This window comes from Ascidia mentula, chromosome 2, assembly GCF_947561715.1.
Source record: "Ascidia mentula chromosome 2, kaAscMent1.1, whole genome shotgun sequence".
NCBI classification, from domain to species: domain Eukaryota; kingdom Metazoa; phylum Chordata; class Ascidiacea; order Phlebobranchia; family Ascidiidae; genus Ascidia; species Ascidia mentula.
This window is the reverse complement of record NC_138567.1, coordinates 19,441,469-19,454,506: the sequence shown is the minus strand read 5'-3', so window position 1 is coordinate 19,454,506 and position 13,038 is coordinate 19,441,469. Positions and strand designations below refer to the sequence as shown.

The 13,038-nt window shown below is 44.2% G+C and overlaps 54 non-coding genes and 17 pseudogenes across 54 annotated transcripts; all 71 read right to left on the bottom strand.

The window, feature by feature from the left end:
• Positions 1-36: 36 nt before the first annotated feature.
• Positions 37-155, bottom strand: LOC145890976 (5S ribosomal RNA). The gene has a single exon (XR_014399795.1). It is a non-coding gene; the product is annotated as a 5S ribosomal RNA (ribosomal RNA).
• A 65-nt stretch (positions 156-220) lies between these two features.
• On the bottom strand, positions 221-339 carry LOC145891930 (5S ribosomal RNA). The gene has a single exon (XR_014400697.1). It is a non-coding gene; the product is annotated as a 5S ribosomal RNA (ribosomal RNA).
• Positions 340-404: 65 nt separating this feature from the next.
• LOC145892037 (5S ribosomal RNA) lies at positions 405-523 on the bottom strand. The gene has a single exon (XR_014400799.1). It is a non-coding gene; the product is annotated as a 5S ribosomal RNA (ribosomal RNA).
• A 65-nt stretch (positions 524-588) lies between these two features.
• On the bottom strand, positions 589-707 carry LOC145891710 (5S ribosomal RNA). The gene has a single exon (XR_014400486.1). It is a non-coding gene; the product is annotated as a 5S ribosomal RNA (ribosomal RNA).
• A 65-nt stretch (positions 708-772) lies between these two features.
• On the bottom strand, positions 773-891 carry LOC145892574 (5S ribosomal RNA; annotated as a pseudogene).
• Positions 892-956: 65 nt separating this feature from the next.
• LOC145892036 (5S ribosomal RNA) lies at positions 957-1,075 on the bottom strand. The gene has a single exon (XR_014400798.1). It is a non-coding gene; the product is annotated as a 5S ribosomal RNA (ribosomal RNA).
• Positions 1,076-1,140: 65 nt separating this feature from the next.
• On the bottom strand, positions 1,141-1,259 carry LOC145891709 (5S ribosomal RNA). Its single transcript, XR_014400485.1, has one exon. It is a non-coding gene; the product is annotated as a 5S ribosomal RNA (ribosomal RNA).
• A 65-nt stretch (positions 1,260-1,324) lies between these two features.
• LOC145892161 (5S ribosomal RNA) lies at positions 1,325-1,443 on the bottom strand. The gene has a single exon (XR_014400916.1). It is a non-coding gene; the product is annotated as a 5S ribosomal RNA (ribosomal RNA).
• A 65-nt stretch (positions 1,444-1,508) lies between these two features.
• Positions 1,509-1,627, bottom strand: LOC145892681 (5S ribosomal RNA; annotated as a pseudogene).
• Positions 1,628-1,692: 65 nt separating this feature from the next.
• Positions 1,693-1,811, bottom strand: LOC145892196 (5S ribosomal RNA). Its single transcript, XR_014400949.1, has one exon. It is a non-coding gene; the product is annotated as a 5S ribosomal RNA (ribosomal RNA).
• Positions 1,812-1,876: 65 nt separating this feature from the next.
• On the bottom strand, positions 1,877-1,995 carry LOC145891909 (5S ribosomal RNA). The gene has a single exon (XR_014400677.1). It is a non-coding gene; the product is annotated as a 5S ribosomal RNA (ribosomal RNA).
• A 65-nt stretch (positions 1,996-2,060) lies between these two features.
• Positions 2,061-2,179, bottom strand: LOC145892149 (5S ribosomal RNA). The gene has a single exon (XR_014400905.1). It is a non-coding gene; the product is annotated as a 5S ribosomal RNA (ribosomal RNA).
• Positions 2,180-2,244: 65 nt separating this feature from the next.
• Positions 2,245-2,363, bottom strand: LOC145891303 (5S ribosomal RNA). Its single transcript, XR_014400103.1, has one exon. It is a non-coding gene; the product is annotated as a 5S ribosomal RNA (ribosomal RNA).
• Positions 2,364-2,428: 65 nt separating this feature from the next.
• Positions 2,429-2,547, bottom strand: LOC145891811 (5S ribosomal RNA). Its single transcript, XR_014400584.1, has one exon. It is a non-coding gene; the product is annotated as a 5S ribosomal RNA (ribosomal RNA).
• A 65-nt stretch (positions 2,548-2,612) lies between these two features.
• On the bottom strand, positions 2,613-2,731 carry LOC145892632 (5S ribosomal RNA; annotated as a pseudogene).
• A 65-nt stretch (positions 2,732-2,796) lies between these two features.
• LOC145892601 (5S ribosomal RNA) lies at positions 2,797-2,915 on the bottom strand (annotated as a pseudogene).
• Positions 2,916-2,980: 65 nt separating this feature from the next.
• Positions 2,981-3,099, bottom strand: LOC145892307 (5S ribosomal RNA). Its single transcript, XR_014401046.1, has one exon. It is a non-coding gene; the product is annotated as a 5S ribosomal RNA (ribosomal RNA).
• Positions 3,100-3,164: 65 nt separating this feature from the next.
• LOC145891644 (5S ribosomal RNA) lies at positions 3,165-3,283 on the bottom strand. Its single transcript, XR_014400424.1, has one exon. It is a non-coding gene; the product is annotated as a 5S ribosomal RNA (ribosomal RNA).
• A 65-nt stretch (positions 3,284-3,348) lies between these two features.
• LOC145892553 (5S ribosomal RNA) lies at positions 3,349-3,467 on the bottom strand (annotated as a pseudogene).
• A 65-nt stretch (positions 3,468-3,532) lies between these two features.
• On the bottom strand, positions 3,533-3,651 carry LOC145892678 (5S ribosomal RNA; annotated as a pseudogene).
• Positions 3,652-3,716: 65 nt separating this feature from the next.
• On the bottom strand, positions 3,717-3,835 carry LOC145891557 (5S ribosomal RNA). Its single transcript, XR_014400342.1, has one exon. It is a non-coding gene; the product is annotated as a 5S ribosomal RNA (ribosomal RNA).
• A 65-nt stretch (positions 3,836-3,900) lies between these two features.
• Positions 3,901-4,019, bottom strand: LOC145892967 (5S ribosomal RNA). Its single transcript, XR_014401349.1, has one exon. It is a non-coding gene; the product is annotated as a 5S ribosomal RNA (ribosomal RNA).
• A 65-nt stretch (positions 4,020-4,084) lies between these two features.
• On the bottom strand, positions 4,085-4,203 carry LOC145891929 (5S ribosomal RNA). Its single transcript, XR_014400696.1, has one exon. It is a non-coding gene; the product is annotated as a 5S ribosomal RNA (ribosomal RNA).
• Positions 4,204-4,268: 65 nt separating this feature from the next.
• On the bottom strand, positions 4,269-4,387 carry LOC145892156 (5S ribosomal RNA). The gene has a single exon (XR_014400911.1). It is a non-coding gene; the product is annotated as a 5S ribosomal RNA (ribosomal RNA).
• Positions 4,388-4,452: 65 nt separating this feature from the next.
• Positions 4,453-4,571, bottom strand: LOC145891777 (5S ribosomal RNA). Its single transcript, XR_014400550.1, has one exon. It is a non-coding gene; the product is annotated as a 5S ribosomal RNA (ribosomal RNA).
• A 65-nt stretch (positions 4,572-4,636) lies between these two features.
• On the bottom strand, positions 4,637-4,755 carry LOC145892573 (5S ribosomal RNA; annotated as a pseudogene).
• A 65-nt stretch (positions 4,756-4,820) lies between these two features.
• On the bottom strand, positions 4,821-4,939 carry LOC145891906 (5S ribosomal RNA). The gene has a single exon (XR_014400676.1). It is a non-coding gene; the product is annotated as a 5S ribosomal RNA (ribosomal RNA).
• Positions 4,940-5,004: 65 nt separating this feature from the next.
• Positions 5,005-5,123, bottom strand: LOC145892641 (5S ribosomal RNA; annotated as a pseudogene).
• Positions 5,124-5,188: 65 nt separating this feature from the next.
• LOC145892306 (5S ribosomal RNA) lies at positions 5,189-5,307 on the bottom strand. Its single transcript, XR_014401045.1, has one exon. It is a non-coding gene; the product is annotated as a 5S ribosomal RNA (ribosomal RNA).
• Positions 5,308-5,372: 65 nt separating this feature from the next.
• Positions 5,373-5,491, bottom strand: LOC145891633 (5S ribosomal RNA). Its single transcript, XR_014400413.1, has one exon. It is a non-coding gene; the product is annotated as a 5S ribosomal RNA (ribosomal RNA).
• A 65-nt stretch (positions 5,492-5,556) lies between these two features.
• LOC145892651 (5S ribosomal RNA) lies at positions 5,557-5,675 on the bottom strand (annotated as a pseudogene).
• Positions 5,676-5,740: 65 nt separating this feature from the next.
• LOC145892563 (5S ribosomal RNA) lies at positions 5,741-5,859 on the bottom strand (annotated as a pseudogene).
• A 65-nt stretch (positions 5,860-5,924) lies between these two features.
• Positions 5,925-6,043, bottom strand: LOC145891556 (5S ribosomal RNA). Its single transcript, XR_014400341.1, has one exon. It is a non-coding gene; the product is annotated as a 5S ribosomal RNA (ribosomal RNA).
• A 65-nt stretch (positions 6,044-6,108) lies between these two features.
• On the bottom strand, positions 6,109-6,227 carry LOC145891241 (5S ribosomal RNA). Its single transcript, XR_014400046.1, has one exon. It is a non-coding gene; the product is annotated as a 5S ribosomal RNA (ribosomal RNA).
• Positions 6,228-6,292: 65 nt separating this feature from the next.
• On the bottom strand, positions 6,293-6,411 carry LOC145891928 (5S ribosomal RNA). The gene has a single exon (XR_014400695.1). It is a non-coding gene; the product is annotated as a 5S ribosomal RNA (ribosomal RNA).
• Positions 6,412-6,476: 65 nt separating this feature from the next.
• Positions 6,477-6,595, bottom strand: LOC145892077 (5S ribosomal RNA). Its single transcript, XR_014400836.1, has one exon. It is a non-coding gene; the product is annotated as a 5S ribosomal RNA (ribosomal RNA).
• A 65-nt stretch (positions 6,596-6,660) lies between these two features.
• On the bottom strand, positions 6,661-6,779 carry LOC145891620 (5S ribosomal RNA). The gene has a single exon (XR_014400401.1). It is a non-coding gene; the product is annotated as a 5S ribosomal RNA (ribosomal RNA).
• A 65-nt stretch (positions 6,780-6,844) lies between these two features.
• On the bottom strand, positions 6,845-6,963 carry LOC145892649 (5S ribosomal RNA; annotated as a pseudogene).
• Positions 6,964-7,028: 65 nt separating this feature from the next.
• On the bottom strand, positions 7,029-7,147 carry LOC145892561 (5S ribosomal RNA; annotated as a pseudogene).
• A 65-nt stretch (positions 7,148-7,212) lies between these two features.
• LOC145891954 (5S ribosomal RNA) lies at positions 7,213-7,331 on the bottom strand. The gene has a single exon (XR_014400720.1). It is a non-coding gene; the product is annotated as a 5S ribosomal RNA (ribosomal RNA).
• Positions 7,332-7,396: 65 nt separating this feature from the next.
• Positions 7,397-7,515, bottom strand: LOC145891229 (5S ribosomal RNA). The gene has a single exon (XR_014400035.1). It is a non-coding gene; the product is annotated as a 5S ribosomal RNA (ribosomal RNA).
• A 65-nt stretch (positions 7,516-7,580) lies between these two features.
• On the bottom strand, positions 7,581-7,699 carry LOC145892055 (5S ribosomal RNA). The gene has a single exon (XR_014400816.1). It is a non-coding gene; the product is annotated as a 5S ribosomal RNA (ribosomal RNA).
• A 65-nt stretch (positions 7,700-7,764) lies between these two features.
• On the bottom strand, positions 7,765-7,883 carry LOC145892326 (5S ribosomal RNA). Its single transcript, XR_014401064.1, has one exon. It is a non-coding gene; the product is annotated as a 5S ribosomal RNA (ribosomal RNA).
• A 65-nt stretch (positions 7,884-7,948) lies between these two features.
• Positions 7,949-8,067, bottom strand: LOC145891708 (5S ribosomal RNA). The gene has a single exon (XR_014400484.1). It is a non-coding gene; the product is annotated as a 5S ribosomal RNA (ribosomal RNA).
• A 65-nt stretch (positions 8,068-8,132) lies between these two features.
• Positions 8,133-8,251, bottom strand: LOC145892572 (5S ribosomal RNA; annotated as a pseudogene).
• A 65-nt stretch (positions 8,252-8,316) lies between these two features.
• Positions 8,317-8,435, bottom strand: LOC145891905 (5S ribosomal RNA). The gene has a single exon (XR_014400675.1). It is a non-coding gene; the product is annotated as a 5S ribosomal RNA (ribosomal RNA).
• Positions 8,436-8,500: 65 nt separating this feature from the next.
• Positions 8,501-8,619, bottom strand: LOC145891842 (5S ribosomal RNA). Its single transcript, XR_014400614.1, has one exon. It is a non-coding gene; the product is annotated as a 5S ribosomal RNA (ribosomal RNA).
• A 65-nt stretch (positions 8,620-8,684) lies between these two features.
• On the bottom strand, positions 8,685-8,803 carry LOC145892491 (5S ribosomal RNA; annotated as a pseudogene).
• A 65-nt stretch (positions 8,804-8,868) lies between these two features.
• On the bottom strand, positions 8,869-8,987 carry LOC145891707 (5S ribosomal RNA). Its single transcript, XR_014400483.1, has one exon. It is a non-coding gene; the product is annotated as a 5S ribosomal RNA (ribosomal RNA).
• A 65-nt stretch (positions 8,988-9,052) lies between these two features.
• On the bottom strand, positions 9,053-9,171 carry LOC145892637 (5S ribosomal RNA; annotated as a pseudogene).
• A 65-nt stretch (positions 9,172-9,236) lies between these two features.
• LOC145891904 (5S ribosomal RNA) lies at positions 9,237-9,355 on the bottom strand. Its single transcript, XR_014400674.1, has one exon. It is a non-coding gene; the product is annotated as a 5S ribosomal RNA (ribosomal RNA).
• Positions 9,356-9,420: 65 nt separating this feature from the next.
• On the bottom strand, positions 9,421-9,539 carry LOC145892195 (5S ribosomal RNA). Its single transcript, XR_014400948.1, has one exon. It is a non-coding gene; the product is annotated as a 5S ribosomal RNA (ribosomal RNA).
• Positions 9,540-9,604: 65 nt separating this feature from the next.
• LOC145892676 (5S ribosomal RNA) lies at positions 9,605-9,713 on the bottom strand (annotated as a pseudogene).
• A 65-nt stretch (positions 9,714-9,778) lies between these two features.
• LOC145891706 (5S ribosomal RNA) lies at positions 9,779-9,897 on the bottom strand. Its single transcript, XR_014400482.1, has one exon. It is a non-coding gene; the product is annotated as a 5S ribosomal RNA (ribosomal RNA).
• Positions 9,898-9,962: 65 nt separating this feature from the next.
• LOC145892636 (5S ribosomal RNA) lies at positions 9,963-10,081 on the bottom strand (annotated as a pseudogene).
• Positions 10,082-10,146: 65 nt separating this feature from the next.
• On the bottom strand, positions 10,147-10,265 carry LOC145891903 (5S ribosomal RNA). Its single transcript, XR_014400673.1, has one exon. It is a non-coding gene; the product is annotated as a 5S ribosomal RNA (ribosomal RNA).
• A 65-nt stretch (positions 10,266-10,330) lies between these two features.
• LOC145892139 (5S ribosomal RNA) lies at positions 10,331-10,449 on the bottom strand. The gene has a single exon (XR_014400895.1). It is a non-coding gene; the product is annotated as a 5S ribosomal RNA (ribosomal RNA).
• Positions 10,450-10,514: 65 nt separating this feature from the next.
• LOC145892245 (5S ribosomal RNA) lies at positions 10,515-10,633 on the bottom strand. The gene has a single exon (XR_014400991.1). It is a non-coding gene; the product is annotated as a 5S ribosomal RNA (ribosomal RNA).
• A 65-nt stretch (positions 10,634-10,698) lies between these two features.
• On the bottom strand, positions 10,699-10,817 carry LOC145891902 (5S ribosomal RNA). The gene has a single exon (XR_014400672.1). It is a non-coding gene; the product is annotated as a 5S ribosomal RNA (ribosomal RNA).
• A 65-nt stretch (positions 10,818-10,882) lies between these two features.
• LOC145891901 (5S ribosomal RNA) lies at positions 10,883-11,001 on the bottom strand. Its single transcript, XR_014400671.1, has one exon. It is a non-coding gene; the product is annotated as a 5S ribosomal RNA (ribosomal RNA).
• Positions 11,002-11,066: 65 nt separating this feature from the next.
• Positions 11,067-11,185, bottom strand: LOC145891030 (5S ribosomal RNA). The gene has a single exon (XR_014399846.1). It is a non-coding gene; the product is annotated as a 5S ribosomal RNA (ribosomal RNA).
• A 65-nt stretch (positions 11,186-11,250) lies between these two features.
• On the bottom strand, positions 11,251-11,369 carry LOC145891609 (5S ribosomal RNA). Its single transcript, XR_014400390.1, has one exon. It is a non-coding gene; the product is annotated as a 5S ribosomal RNA (ribosomal RNA).
• A 65-nt stretch (positions 11,370-11,434) lies between these two features.
• LOC145891530 (5S ribosomal RNA) lies at positions 11,435-11,553 on the bottom strand. The gene has a single exon (XR_014400316.1). It is a non-coding gene; the product is annotated as a 5S ribosomal RNA (ribosomal RNA).
• Positions 11,554-11,618: 65 nt separating this feature from the next.
• On the bottom strand, positions 11,619-11,737 carry LOC145892878 (5S ribosomal RNA). The gene has a single exon (XR_014401266.1). It is a non-coding gene; the product is annotated as a 5S ribosomal RNA (ribosomal RNA).
• A 65-nt stretch (positions 11,738-11,802) lies between these two features.
• LOC145892374 (5S ribosomal RNA) lies at positions 11,803-11,921 on the bottom strand. The gene has a single exon (XR_014401109.1). It is a non-coding gene; the product is annotated as a 5S ribosomal RNA (ribosomal RNA).
• Positions 11,922-11,986: 65 nt separating this feature from the next.
• LOC145891900 (5S ribosomal RNA) lies at positions 11,987-12,105 on the bottom strand. The gene has a single exon (XR_014400670.1). It is a non-coding gene; the product is annotated as a 5S ribosomal RNA (ribosomal RNA).
• A 65-nt stretch (positions 12,106-12,170) lies between these two features.
• Positions 12,171-12,289, bottom strand: LOC145892035 (5S ribosomal RNA). The gene has a single exon (XR_014400797.1). It is a non-coding gene; the product is annotated as a 5S ribosomal RNA (ribosomal RNA).
• A 65-nt stretch (positions 12,290-12,354) lies between these two features.
• On the bottom strand, positions 12,355-12,473 carry LOC145891301 (5S ribosomal RNA). The gene has a single exon (XR_014400101.1). It is a non-coding gene; the product is annotated as a 5S ribosomal RNA (ribosomal RNA).
• A 65-nt stretch (positions 12,474-12,538) lies between these two features.
• LOC145891899 (5S ribosomal RNA) lies at positions 12,539-12,657 on the bottom strand. The gene has a single exon (XR_014400669.1). It is a non-coding gene; the product is annotated as a 5S ribosomal RNA (ribosomal RNA).
• Positions 12,658-12,722: 65 nt separating this feature from the next.
• On the bottom strand, positions 12,723-12,841 carry LOC145891705 (5S ribosomal RNA). The gene has a single exon (XR_014400481.1). It is a non-coding gene; the product is annotated as a 5S ribosomal RNA (ribosomal RNA).
• Positions 12,842-12,906: 65 nt separating this feature from the next.
• Positions 12,907-13,025, bottom strand: LOC145891841 (5S ribosomal RNA). The gene has a single exon (XR_014400613.1). It is a non-coding gene; the product is annotated as a 5S ribosomal RNA (ribosomal RNA).
• Between the last annotated feature and the right edge of the window lie 13 nt (positions 13,026-13,038).

The following is a 13,038-nucleotide window of genomic DNA, read 5'->3' as shown; positions in this document are numbered from 1 at the left end:
AGGGAATTCAAAGCATACTTTATGTAAATAGAAAAATGACTACAACACTTGGTATTCCCAGGCGGTCACCCATCCAAGCACTAACCAAGCCCGAGGTTGCTTAACTGCCGAGATCGAACGAGATCGGGTGCTTTCAACCTGGTATGGCCGTAGACGTTTGTTAGTCTGTTTTCACGACATTGATGCGCAATTCAAAGCATACTTTGGGTAAATAGAAAAATGACTACAACACTTGGTATTCCTAGGAGGACACCCATCCAAGTACCAACCAAGCCCGAGGTTGCTTAACTGCCGAGATCGAACGAGATCGTGTGCTTTCAACCTGGTATGGCCGTAGACGTTTGTTAGTCTGTTATGACGTTCTTTATGCGCAATTCAAAGCATACTTTGTATAAATAGAAAAATGACTACAACACTTGGTATTCCTGGGATGTCACCCATCCAAGTACCAACCAAGCCCGAGGTTGCTTAACTGCCGAGATCGAACGAGATCGGGTGCTTTCAACCTGGTATGGCCGTAGACGTTTGTTAGTCTGTTTTGACGACATTTATGGGCAATTCAAAGCATACTTTGTGCAAACAGTAAAATGACTACAACACTTGGTATTCCTAGGCGGTCACCAATCCAAGTACTTACCAAGCCCGAGGTTGCTTAACTGCCGAGATCGAACGAGATCGGGTGCTTTCAACCTGGTATGGCCGTAGACGTTTGTTAGCCTGTTTTGACGACATTTATGGGCAATTCAAAGCATACTTTGTGCAAATAGTAAAATGAATACAACACTTGGTATTCCTAGGCGGTCACCCATCCAAGTACTAACCAAGCCCGAGGTTGCTTAACTGCCGAGATCGAACGAGATCGGGTGCTTTCAACCTTTTATGGCCATAGATGTTTGTTAGTCTGTTTTGACGATCTTTATGCGCAATTCAAAGCATACTTTGTGCAAACAGTAAAATGACTACAACACTTGGTATTCCTGGGATGTCACCCATCCAAGTACCAACCAAGCCCGAGGTTGCTTAACTGCCGAGATCGAACGAGATCGGGTGCTTTCAACCTGGTATGGCCGTAGACGTTTGTTAGTCTGTTTTGACGACATTTATGGGCAATTCAAAGCATACTTTGTGCAAACAGTAAAATGACTACAACACTTGGTATTCCTAGGCGGTCACCAATCCAAGTACTTACCAAGCCCGAGGTTGCTTAACTGCCGAGATCGAACGAGATCGGGTGCTTTCAACCTGGTATGGCCGTAGACGTTTGTTAGCCTGTTTTGACGACATTTATGGGCAATTCAAAGCATACTTTGTGCAAATAGTAAAATGAATACAACACTTGGTATTCCTAGGCGGTCACCCACCCAAGTACTTACCAAGCCCGAGGTTGCTTAACTGCCGAGATCGAACGAGATCGTGTGCTTTCAACCTGGCATGGCCGTAGACGTTTGTTAGTCTGTTATGACGATCTTTATGCGCAATTCAAAGCATACTTTGTATAAATAGAAAAATGACAACAACACTTGGTATTCCTAGGATGTCACCCATCCAAGTACCAACCAAGCCCGAGGTTGCTTAACTGCCGAGATCGAACGAGATCGGGTGCTTTCAACCTTTTATGGCCATAGACGTTTGTTAGTCTGTTTTGACGATCTTTATGCGCAATTCAAAGCATACTTTGTATAAATAGAAAAATGACTACAACACTTGGTATTCCTAGGATGTCACCCATCCAAGTACTTACCAAGCCCGAGGTTGCTTAACTGCCGAGATCGAACGAGATCGTGTGCTTTCAACCAGGTATGGCCGTAGACGTTTGTTAGTCTGTTATGACGATCTTTATGCGCAATTCAAAGCATACTTTGTATAAATAGAAAAATGACTACAACACTTGGTATTCCTAGGATGTCACCCATCCAAGTACCAACCAAGCCCGAGGTTGCTTAACTGCCGAGATCGAACGAGATCGGGTGCTTTCAACCTGGTATGGCCGTAGACGTTTGTTAGTCTGTTTTGACGACATTTATGGGCAATTCAAAGCATACTTTGTGCAAACAGTAAAATGACTACAACACTTGGTATTCCTAGGCGGTCACCAATCCAAGTACTTACCAAGCCCGAGGTTGCTTAACTGCCGAGATCGAACGAGATCTGGTGCTTTCAACCTGGTATGGCCGTAGACGTTTGTTAGACTGTTTTGACGACATTTATGCGCAATTCAAAGCATACTTTGGGTAAACAGAAAAATGACTACAACACTTGGTATTCCTAGGCGGTCACCCATCCAAGTACTAACCAAGCCCGAGGTTGCTTAACTGCCGAGATCGAACGAGATCGTGTGCTTTCAACCTGGTATGGCCGTAGACGTTTGTTAGTCTGTTATGACGATCTTTATGCGCAATTCAAAGCATACTTTGTATAAATAGAAAAATGACTACAACACTTGGTATTCCTAGGATGTCACCCATCCAAGTACAAACCAAGCCCGAGGTTGCTTAACTGCCGAGATCGAACGAGATCGGGTGCTTTCAACCTGGTATGGCCGTAGACGTTTGTTAGTCTGTTTTGACGACATTTATGGGTAATTCAAAGCATACTTTGTGCAAACAGTAAATTGACTACAACACTTGGTATTCCTAGGCGGTCACCAATCCAAGTACTTACCAAGCCCGAGGTTGCTGAACTGCCGAGATCGAACGAGATCGTGTGCTTTCAACCTGGTATGGTCTTAGACGTTTGTTAGTCTGTTTTGACGACATTTATGGGCAATTCAAAGCATACTTTGTGCAAATAGTAAAATGAATACAACACTTGGTATTCCTAGGATGTCACCCATCCAAGTACCAACCAAGCCCGAGGTTACTTAACTGCCGAGATCGAACGAGATCGTGTGCTTTCAACCTGGTATGGCCGTAGACGTTTGTTAGTCTGTTTTGACGACATTTATGGGCAATTCAAAGCATACTTTGTGCAAATAGTAAAATGAATACAACACTTGGTATTCCTAGGCGGTCACCCATCCAAGTACCAACCAAGCCCGAGGTTGCTTAACTGCCGAGATCGAACGAGATCGGGTGCTTTCAACCTGGTGTGGCCTTAGACGTTTGTTAGTCTGTTTTGACGACATTTATGGGCAATTCAAAGTATACTTTGTGCAAATAGAAAAATGACTACAACACTTGGTATTCCTAGGCGGTCACCCATCCAAGTACTAACCAAGCCCGAGGTTGCTTAACTGCCGAGATCGAACGAGATCGGGTGCTTTCAACCTGGTATGGCCGTAGACGTTTGTCAGTCTGTTTTGACGACATTTATGGGCAATTCAAAGCATACTTTGTGCAAATAGTAAAATGAATACAACACTTGGTATTCCTAGGCGGTCACCCATCCAATTACTAACCAAGCCCGAGGTTGCTTAACTGCCGAGATCGAACGAGAACGGGTGCTTTCAATCTGGTATGGCCGCAGACGTTTGTTAGTCTGTTTTGACGATATTTATGCGCAATTCAAAGCATACTTTGTATAAATAGAAAAATGACTACAACACTTGGTATTCCTAGGTGGTCACCAATCCAAGTACCAACCAAGCCCGAGGTTGCTCAACTGCCAAGATCCAACGAGATCCGGTGCTTTCAACCTGGTATGGCCGTAGACGTTTGTTAGTCTGTTATGACGATCTTTATGCGCAATTCAAAGCATACTTTGTGTAAATAGAAAAATGACTACAACACTTGGTATTCCTAGGCGGGCACCCATCCAAGTACTAACCAAGCCCGAGGTTGCTTAACTGCCGAGATCGAACGAGATCGGGTGCTTTCATCCTGGTATGGCCGTAGACGTTTGTTAGTCTTTTTTGACGACATTTACAGGGAATTCAAAGCATACTTTATGTAAATAGAAAAATGACTACAACACTTGGTATTCCCAGGCGGTCACCCATCCAAGTACTAACCAAGCCCGAGGTTGCTTAACTGCCGAGATCGAACGAGATCGGGTGCTTTCAACCTGGTATGGCCGTAGACGTTTGTTAGTCTGTTTTCACGACATTGATGCGCAATTCAAAGCATACTTTGGGTAAATAGAAAAATGACTACAACACTTGGTATTCCTAGGAGGACACCCATCCAAGTACCAACCAAGCCCGAGGTTGCTTAACTGCCGAGATCGAACGAGATCGTGTGCTTTCAACCTGGTATGGCCGTAGACGTTTGTTAGTCTGTTATGACGTTCTTTATGCGCAATTCAAAGCATACTTTGTATAAATAGAAAAATGACAACAACACTTGGTATTCCTAGGATGTCACCCATCCAAGTACCAACCAAGCCCGAGGTTGCTTAACTGCCGAGATCGAACGAGATCGGGTGCTTTCAACCTGGTATGGCCGTAGACGTTTGTTAGTCTGTTTTGACGACATTTATGGGCAATTCAAAGCATACTTTGTGCAAACAGTAAAATGACTACAACACTTGGTATTCCAAGGCGGTCACCAATCCAAGTACTTACCAAGCCCGAGGTTGCTTAACTGCCGAGATCGAACGAGATCGGGTGCTTTCAACCTGGTATGGCCGTAGACGTTTGTTAGCCTGTTTTGACGACATTTATGGGCAATTCAAAGCATACTTTGTGCAAATAGTAAAATGAATACAACACTTGGTATTCCTAGGCGGTCACCCATCCAAGTACTAACCAAGCCCGAGGTTGCTTAACTGCCGAGATCGAACGAGATCGGGTGCTTTCAACCTTTTATGGCCATAGATGTTTGTTAGTCTGTTTTGACGATCTTTATGCGCAATTCAAAGCATACTTTGTATAAATAGAAAAATGACTACAACACTTGGTATTCCTAGGATGTCACCCATCCAAGTACCAACCAAGCCCGAGGTTGCTTAACTGCCGAGATCGAACGAGATCGGGTGCTTTCAACCTGGTATGGCCGTAGACGTTTGTTAGTCTGTTTTGACGACATTTATGGGCAATTCAAAGCATACTTTGTGCAAATAGTAAAATGAATACAACACTTGGTATTCCTAGGATGTCACCCATCCAAGTACCAACCAAGCCCGAGGTTACTTAACTGCCGAGATCGAACGAGATCGTGTGGTTTCAACCTGGTATGGCCGTAGACGTTTGTTAGTCTGTTTTGACGACATTTATGGGCAATTCAAAGCATACTTTGTGCAAATAGTAAAATGAATACAACACTTGGTATTCCTAGGCGGTCACCCATCCAAGTACCAACCAAGCCCGAGGTTGCTTAACTGCCGAGATCGAACGAGATCGGGTGCTTTCAACCTGGTGTGGCCTTAGACGTTTGTTAGTCTGTTTTGACGACATTTATGGGCAATTCAAAGTATACTTTGTGCAAATAGAAAAATGACTACAACACTTGGTATTCCTAGGCGGTCACCCATCCAAGTACTAACCAAGCCCGAGGTTGCTTAACTGCCGAGATCGAACGAGATCGGGTGCTTTCAACCTGGTATGGCCGTAGACGTTTGTTAGTCTGTTTTGACGACATTTATGGGCAATTCAAAGCATACTTTGTGCAAATAGTAAAATGAATACAACACTTGGTATTCCTAGGCGGTCACCCATCCAATTACTAACCAAGCCCGAGGTTGCTTAACTGCCGAGATCGAACGAGGACGGGTGCTTTCAATCTGGTATGGCCGCAGACGTTTGTTAGTCTGTTTTGACGATATTTATGCGCAATTCAAAGCATACTTTGTATAAATAGAAAAATGACTACAACACTTGGTATTCCTAGGTGGTCACCCATCCAAGTACCAACCAAGCCCGAGGTTGCTCAACTGCCAAGATCCAACGAGATCCGGTGCTTTCAACCTGGTATGGCCGTAGACGTTTTTTAGTCTGTTATGACGATCTTTATGCGCAATTCAAAGCATACTTTGTGTAAATAGAAAAATGACTACAACACTTGGTATTCCTAGGCGGGCACCCATCCAAGTACTAACCAAGCCCGAGGTTGCTTAACTGCCGAGATCGAACGAGATCGGGTGCTTTCATCCTGGTATGGCCGTAGACGTTTGTTAGTCTTTTTTGACGACATTTACAGGGAATTCAAAGCATACTTTATGTAAATAGAAAAATGACTACAACACTTGGTATTCCCAGGCGGTCACCCATCCAAGTACTGACCAAGCCCGAGGTTGCTTAACTGCCGAGATCGAACGAGATCGGGTGCTTTCAACCTGGTATGGCCGTAGACGTTTGTTAGTCTGTTTTCACGACATTGATGCGCAATTCAAAGCATACTTTGGGTAAATAGAAAAATGACTACAACACTTGGTATTCCTAGGAGGACACCCATCCAAGTACCAACCAAGCCCGAGGTTGCTTAACTGCCGAGATCGAACGAGATCGTGTGCTTTCAACCTGGTATGGCCGTAGACGTTTGTTAGTCTGTTATGACGTTCTTTATGCGCAATTCAAAGCATACTTTGTATAAATAGAAAAATGACTACAACACTTGGTATTCCTAGGCGGTCACCCATCCAAGTACCAACCAAGCCCGAGGTTGCTTAACTGCCGAGATCGAACGAGATCGGGTGCTTTCAACCTGGTGTGGCCTTAGACGTTTGTTAGTCTGTTTTGACGACATTTATGGGCAATTCAAAGTATACTTTGTGCAAATAGAAAAATGACTACAACACTTGGTATTCCTAGGCGGTCACCCATCCAAGTACTAACCAAGCCCGAGGTTGCTTAACTGCCGAGATCGAACGAGATCGGGTGCTTTCAACCTGGTATGGCCGTAGACGTTTGTTAGTCTGTTTTGACGACATTTATGGGCAATTCAAAGCATACTTTGTGCAAATAGTAAAATGAATACAACACTTGGTATTCCTAGGCGGTCACCCATCCAATTACTAACCAAGCCCGAGGTTGCTTAACTGCCGAGATCGAACGAGGACGGGTGCTTTCAATCTGGTATGGCCGCAGACGTTTGTTAGTCTGTTTTGACGATATTTATGCGCAATTCAAAGCATACTTTGTATAAATAGAAAAATGACTACAACACTTGGTATTCCTAGGTGGTCACCCATCCAAGTACCAACCAAGCCCGAGGTTGCTCAACTGCCAAGATCCAACGAGATCCGGTGCTTTCAACCTGGTATGGCCGTAGACGTTTTTTAGTCTGTTATGACGATCTTTATGCGCAATTCAAAGCATACTTTGTGTAAATAGAAAAATGACTACAACACTTGGTATTCCTAGGCGAGCACCCATCCAAGTACTAACCAAGCCCGAGGTTGCTTAACTGCCGAGATCGAACGAGATCGGGTGCTTTCATCCTGGTATGGCCGTAGACGTTTGTTAGTCTTTTTTGACGACATTTACAGGGAATTCAAAGCATACTTTATGTAAATAGAAAAATGACTACAACACTTGGTATTCCCAGGCGGTCACCCATCCAAGTACTGACCAAGCCCGAGGTTGCTTAACTGCCGAGATCGAACGAGATCGGGTGCTTTCAACCTGGTATGGCCGTAGACGTTTGTTAGTCTGTTTTCACGACATTGATGCGCAATTCAAAGCATACTTTGGGTAAATAGAAAAATGACTACAACACTTGGTATTCCTAGGAGGACACCCAACCAAGTACCAACCAAGCCCGAGGTTGCTTAACTGCCGAGATCGAACGAGATCGTGTGCTTTCAACCTGGTATGGCCGTAGACGTTTGTTAGTCTGTTATGACGTTCTTTATGCGCAATTCAAAGCATACTTTGTATAAATAGAAAAATGACTACAACACTTGGTATTCCTAGGATGTCACCCATCCAAGTACCAACCAAGCCCGAGGTTGCTTAACTGCCGAGATCGAACGAGATCGGGTGCTTTCAACCTGTTATGGCCGTAGACGTTTGTTAGTCTGTTTTGACGACATTTATGGGCAATTCAAAGCATACTTTGTGCAAACAGTAAAATGACTACAACACTTGGTATTCCTAGGCGGTCACCAATCCAAGTACTTACCAAGCCCGAGGTTGCTTAACTGCCGAGATCGAACGAGATCGGGTGCTTTCAACCTGGTATGGCCGTAGACGTTTGTTAGCCTGTTTTGACGACATTTATGGGCAATTCAAAGCATACTTTGTGCAAATAGTAAAATGAATACAACACTTGGTATTCCTAGGCGGTCACCCATCCAAGTACTAACCAAGCCCGAGGTTGCTTAACTGCCGAGATCGAACGAGATCGGGTGCTTTCAACCTTTTATGGCCATAGATGTTTGTTAGTCTGTTTTGACGATCTTTATGCGCAATTCAAAGCATACTTTGTATAAATAGAAAAATGACTACAACACTTGGTATTCCTAGGATGTCACCCATCCAAGTACCAACCAAGCCCGAGGTTGCTTAACTGCCGAGATCGAACGAGATCGGGTGCTTTCAACCTGGTATGGCCGTAGACGTTTGTTAGTCTGTTTTGACGACATTGATGGGCAATCCAAAGCATACTTTGTGCAAACAGTAAAATGACTACAACACTTGGTATTCCTAGGCGGTCACCCACCCAAGTACTTACCAAGCCCGAGGTTGCTTAACTGCCGAGATCGAACGAGATCGTGTGCTTTCAACCTGGCATGGCCGTAGACGTTTGTTAGTCTGTTATGACGATCTTTATGCGCAATTCAAAGCATACTTTGTATAAATAGAAAAATGACACCAACACTTGGTATTCCTAGGATGTCACCCATCCAAGTACCAACCAAGCCCGAGGTTGCTTAACTGCCGAGATCGAACGAGATCGGGTGCTTTCAACCTGGTATGGCCGTAGACGTTTGTTAGTCTGTTTTGACGACATTTATGGGCAATTCAAAGCATACTTTGTGCAAACAGTAAAATGACTACAACACTTGGTATTCCTAGGCGGTCACCAATCCAAGTACTTACCAAGCCCGAGGTTGCTTAACTGCCGAGATCGAACGAGATCGGGTGCTTTCAACCTGGTATGGCCGTAGACGTTTGTTAGCCTGTTTTGACGACATTTATGGGCAATTTAAAGCATACTTTGTGCAAATAGTAAAGTGAATACAACACTTCGTATTCCTAGGCGGTCACCCATCCAAGTACTAACCAAGCCCGAGGTTGCTTAACTGCCGAGATCGAACGAGATCGGGTGCTTTCAACCTTTTATGGCCATAGACGTTTGTTAGTCTGTTTTGACGATCTTTATGCGCAATTCAAAGCATACTTTGTATAAATAGAAAAATGACTACAACACTTGGTATTCCTAGGATGTCACCCATCCAAGTACCAACCAAGCCCGAGGTTGCTTAACTGCCGAGATCGAACGAGATCGGGTGCTTTCAACCTGGTATGGCCGTAGACGTTTGTTAGTCTGTTATGACGATCTTTATGCGCAATTCAAAGCATACTTTGTATAAATAGAAAAATGACTACAACACTTGGTATTCCTAGGATGTCACCCATCCAAGTACTTACCAAGCCCGAGGTTGCTTAACTGCCGAGATCGAACGAGATCGTGTGCTTTCAACCAGGTATGGCCGTAGACGTTTGTTAGTCTGTTATGACGATCTTTATGCGCAATTCAAAGCATACTTTGTATAAATAGAAAAATGACTACAACACTTGGTATTCCTAGGATGTCACCCATCCAAGTACCAACCAAGCCCGAGGTTGCTTAACTGCCGAGATCGGGTGCTTTCAACCTGGTATGGCCGTAGACGTTTGTTAGTCTGTTTTGACGACATTTATGGGCAATTCAAAGCATACTTTGTGCAAACAGTAAAATGACTACAACACTTGGTATTCCTAGGCGGTCACCAATCCAAGTACTTACCAAGCCCGAGGTTGCTTAACTGCCGAGATCGAACGAGATCGGGTGCTTTCAACCTGGTATGGCCGTAGACGTTTGTTAGCCTGTTTTGACGACATTTATGGGCAATTTAAAGCATACTTTGTGCAAATAGTAAAATGAATACAACACTTCGTATTCCTAGGCGGTCACCCATCCAAGTACTAACCAAGCCCGAGGTTGCTTAACTGCCGAGATCGAACGAGATCGGGTGCTTTCAACCTTTTATGGCCATAGACGTTTGTTAGTCTGTTTTGACGATCTTTATGCGCAATTCAAAGCATACTTTGTATAAATAGAAAAATGACTACAACACTTGGTATTCCTAGGATGTCACCCATCCAAGTACCAACCAAGCCCGAGGTTGCTTAACTGCCGAGATCGAACGAGATCGGGTGCTTTCAACCTGGTATGGCCGTAGACGTTTGTTAGTCTGTTATGACGATCTTTATGCGCAATTCAAAGCATACTTTGTATAAATAGAAAAATGACTACAACACTTGGTATTCCTAGGATGTCACCCATCCAAGTACTTACCAAGCCCGAGGTTGCTTAACTGCCGAGATCGAACGAGATCGTGTGCTTTCAACCTGGTATGGCCGTAGACGTTTGTTAGTCTGTTATGACGATCTTTATGCGCAATTCAAAGCATACTTTGTATAAATAGAAAAATGACTACAACACTTGGTATTCCTAGGATGTCACCCATCCAAGTACCAACCAAGCCCGAGGTTGCTTAACTGCCGAGATCGAACGAGATCGTGTGCTTTCAACCTGGTATGGCCGTAGACGTTTGTTAGTCTGTTATGACGATCTTTATGGGCAATTCAAAGCATACTTTGTATTAATAGAAAAATGACTACAACACTTGGTATTCCTAGGATGTCACCCATCCAAGTACCAACCAAGCCCGAGGTTGCTTAACTGCCGAGATCGAACGAGATCGGGTGCTTTCAACCTGGTATGGCCGTAGACGTTTGTTAGTCTGTTATGACGATCTTTATGCGCAATTCAAAGCATACTTTGCATAAATAGAAAAATGACTACAACACTTGGTATTCCTAGGATGTCACCCATCCAAGTACCAACCAAGCCCGAGGTTGCTTAACTGCCGAGATCGAACGAGATCGGGTGCTTTCAACCTGGTATGGCCGTAGACGTTTGTTAGACTGTTTTGACGACATTTATGCGCAATTCAAAGCATACTTTGGGTAAACAGAAAAATGACTACAACACTTGGTATTCCTAGGCGGTCACCCATCCAAGTACTAACCAAGCCCTAGGTTGCTTAACTGCCGAGATCGAACGAGATCGGGTGCTTTCAACCTGGTATGGCCGTAGACGTTTGTTAGACTGTTTTGACGACATTTATGCGCAATTCAAAGCATACTTTGGGTAAACAGAAAAATGACTACAACACTTGGTATTCCTAGGCGGTCACCCATCCAAGTACTAACCAAGCCCGAGGTTGCTTAACTGCCGAGATCGAACGAGATCGGGTGCTTTCAACCTGGTATGGCCGTAGACATTTGTTAGTCTGTTTTGACGACATTTATGGGCAATTCAAAGCATACTTTAGGTAAATAGAAAAATGACTACAACACTTGGTATTCCTAGGAGGTCACCCATCCAAGTACTAACCAAGCCCGAGGTTGCTAAACATCCGAGATCGAACGAGATCGGGTGCTTTCAACCTGGTATGGCCGTAGACGATTGTTAGTCTGTTATGACGATCTTTATGCGCAATTCAAAGCATACTTTGTGGAAATAGAAAATTGTCTACAACACTTGGTATTCCTAGGCGGTCACCCATCCAAGTACTAACCAAGCCCGAGGTTGCTTAACTGCCGAGATCGAACGAGATCGGGTGCTTTCAACCTGGTATGGCCGTAGACGTTTGTTAGTCTGTTTTGACGACATATATGGGCAATTCAAAGCATACTTTGGGTAAATAGAAAAATGACTACAACACTTGGTATACCAAAGAGGACACCCATCCAAATACTAACCAAGCCCGAGGTTGCTTAACTGCCGAGATCGAACGAGATCGTGTGCTTTCAACCTGGTATGGCCGTAGACGTTTGTTAGTCTGTTATGACGATCTTTATGCGCAATTCAAAGCATACTTTGTATAAATAGAAAAATGACTACAACACTTGGTATTCCTAGGATGTCACCCATCCAAGTACCAACCAAGCCCGAGGTTGCTTAACTGCCGAGATCGAACGAGATCGGGTGCTTTCAACCTGGTATGGCCGTAGACGTTTGTTAGTCTGTTTTGACGACATTTATGGGCAATTCAAAGCATACTTTGTGCAAACAGTAAAATGACTACAACACTTGGTATTCCTAGGCGGTCACCAATCCAAGTACTTACCAAGCCCGAGGTTGCTTAACTGCCGAGATCGAACGAGATCGGGTGCTTTCAACCTGGTATGGCCGTAGATGTTTGTTAGACTGTTTTGACGACATTTATGCGCAATTCAAAGCATACTTTGGGTAAACAGAAAAATGACTACAACACTTGGTATTCCTAGGCGGTCACCCATCCAAGTACTAACCAAGCCCGAGGTTGCTTAACTGCCGAGATCGAACGAGATCGTGTGCTTTCAACCTGGTATGGCCGTAGACGTTTGTTAGTCTGTTATGACGATCTTTATGCGCAATTCAAAGCATACTTTGTATAAATAGAAAAATGACTACAACACTTGGTATTCCTAGGATGTCACCCATCCAAGTACCAACCAAGCCCGAGGTTGCTTAACTGCCGAGATCGAACGAGATCGGGTGCTTTCAACCTGGTATGGCCGTAGACGTTTGTTAGTCTGTTTTGACGACATTTATGGGTAATTCAAAGCATACTTTGTGCAAACAGTAAAATGACTACAACACTTGGTATTCCTAGGCGGTCACCAATCCAAGTACTTACCAAGCCCGAGGTTGCTTAACTGCCGAGATCGAACGAGATCGGGTGCTTTCAACCTGGTATGGCCGTAGACGTTTGTTAGTCTGTTTTGACGACATTGATGGGCAATCCAAAGCATACTTTGTGAAAACAGAAATATGACTACAACACTTGGTATTCCTAGGCGGTCACCCACCCAAGTACTTACCAAGCCCGAGGTTGCTTAACTGCCGAGATCGAACGAGATCGTGTGCTTTCAACCTGGCATGGCCGTAGACGTTTGTTAGTCTG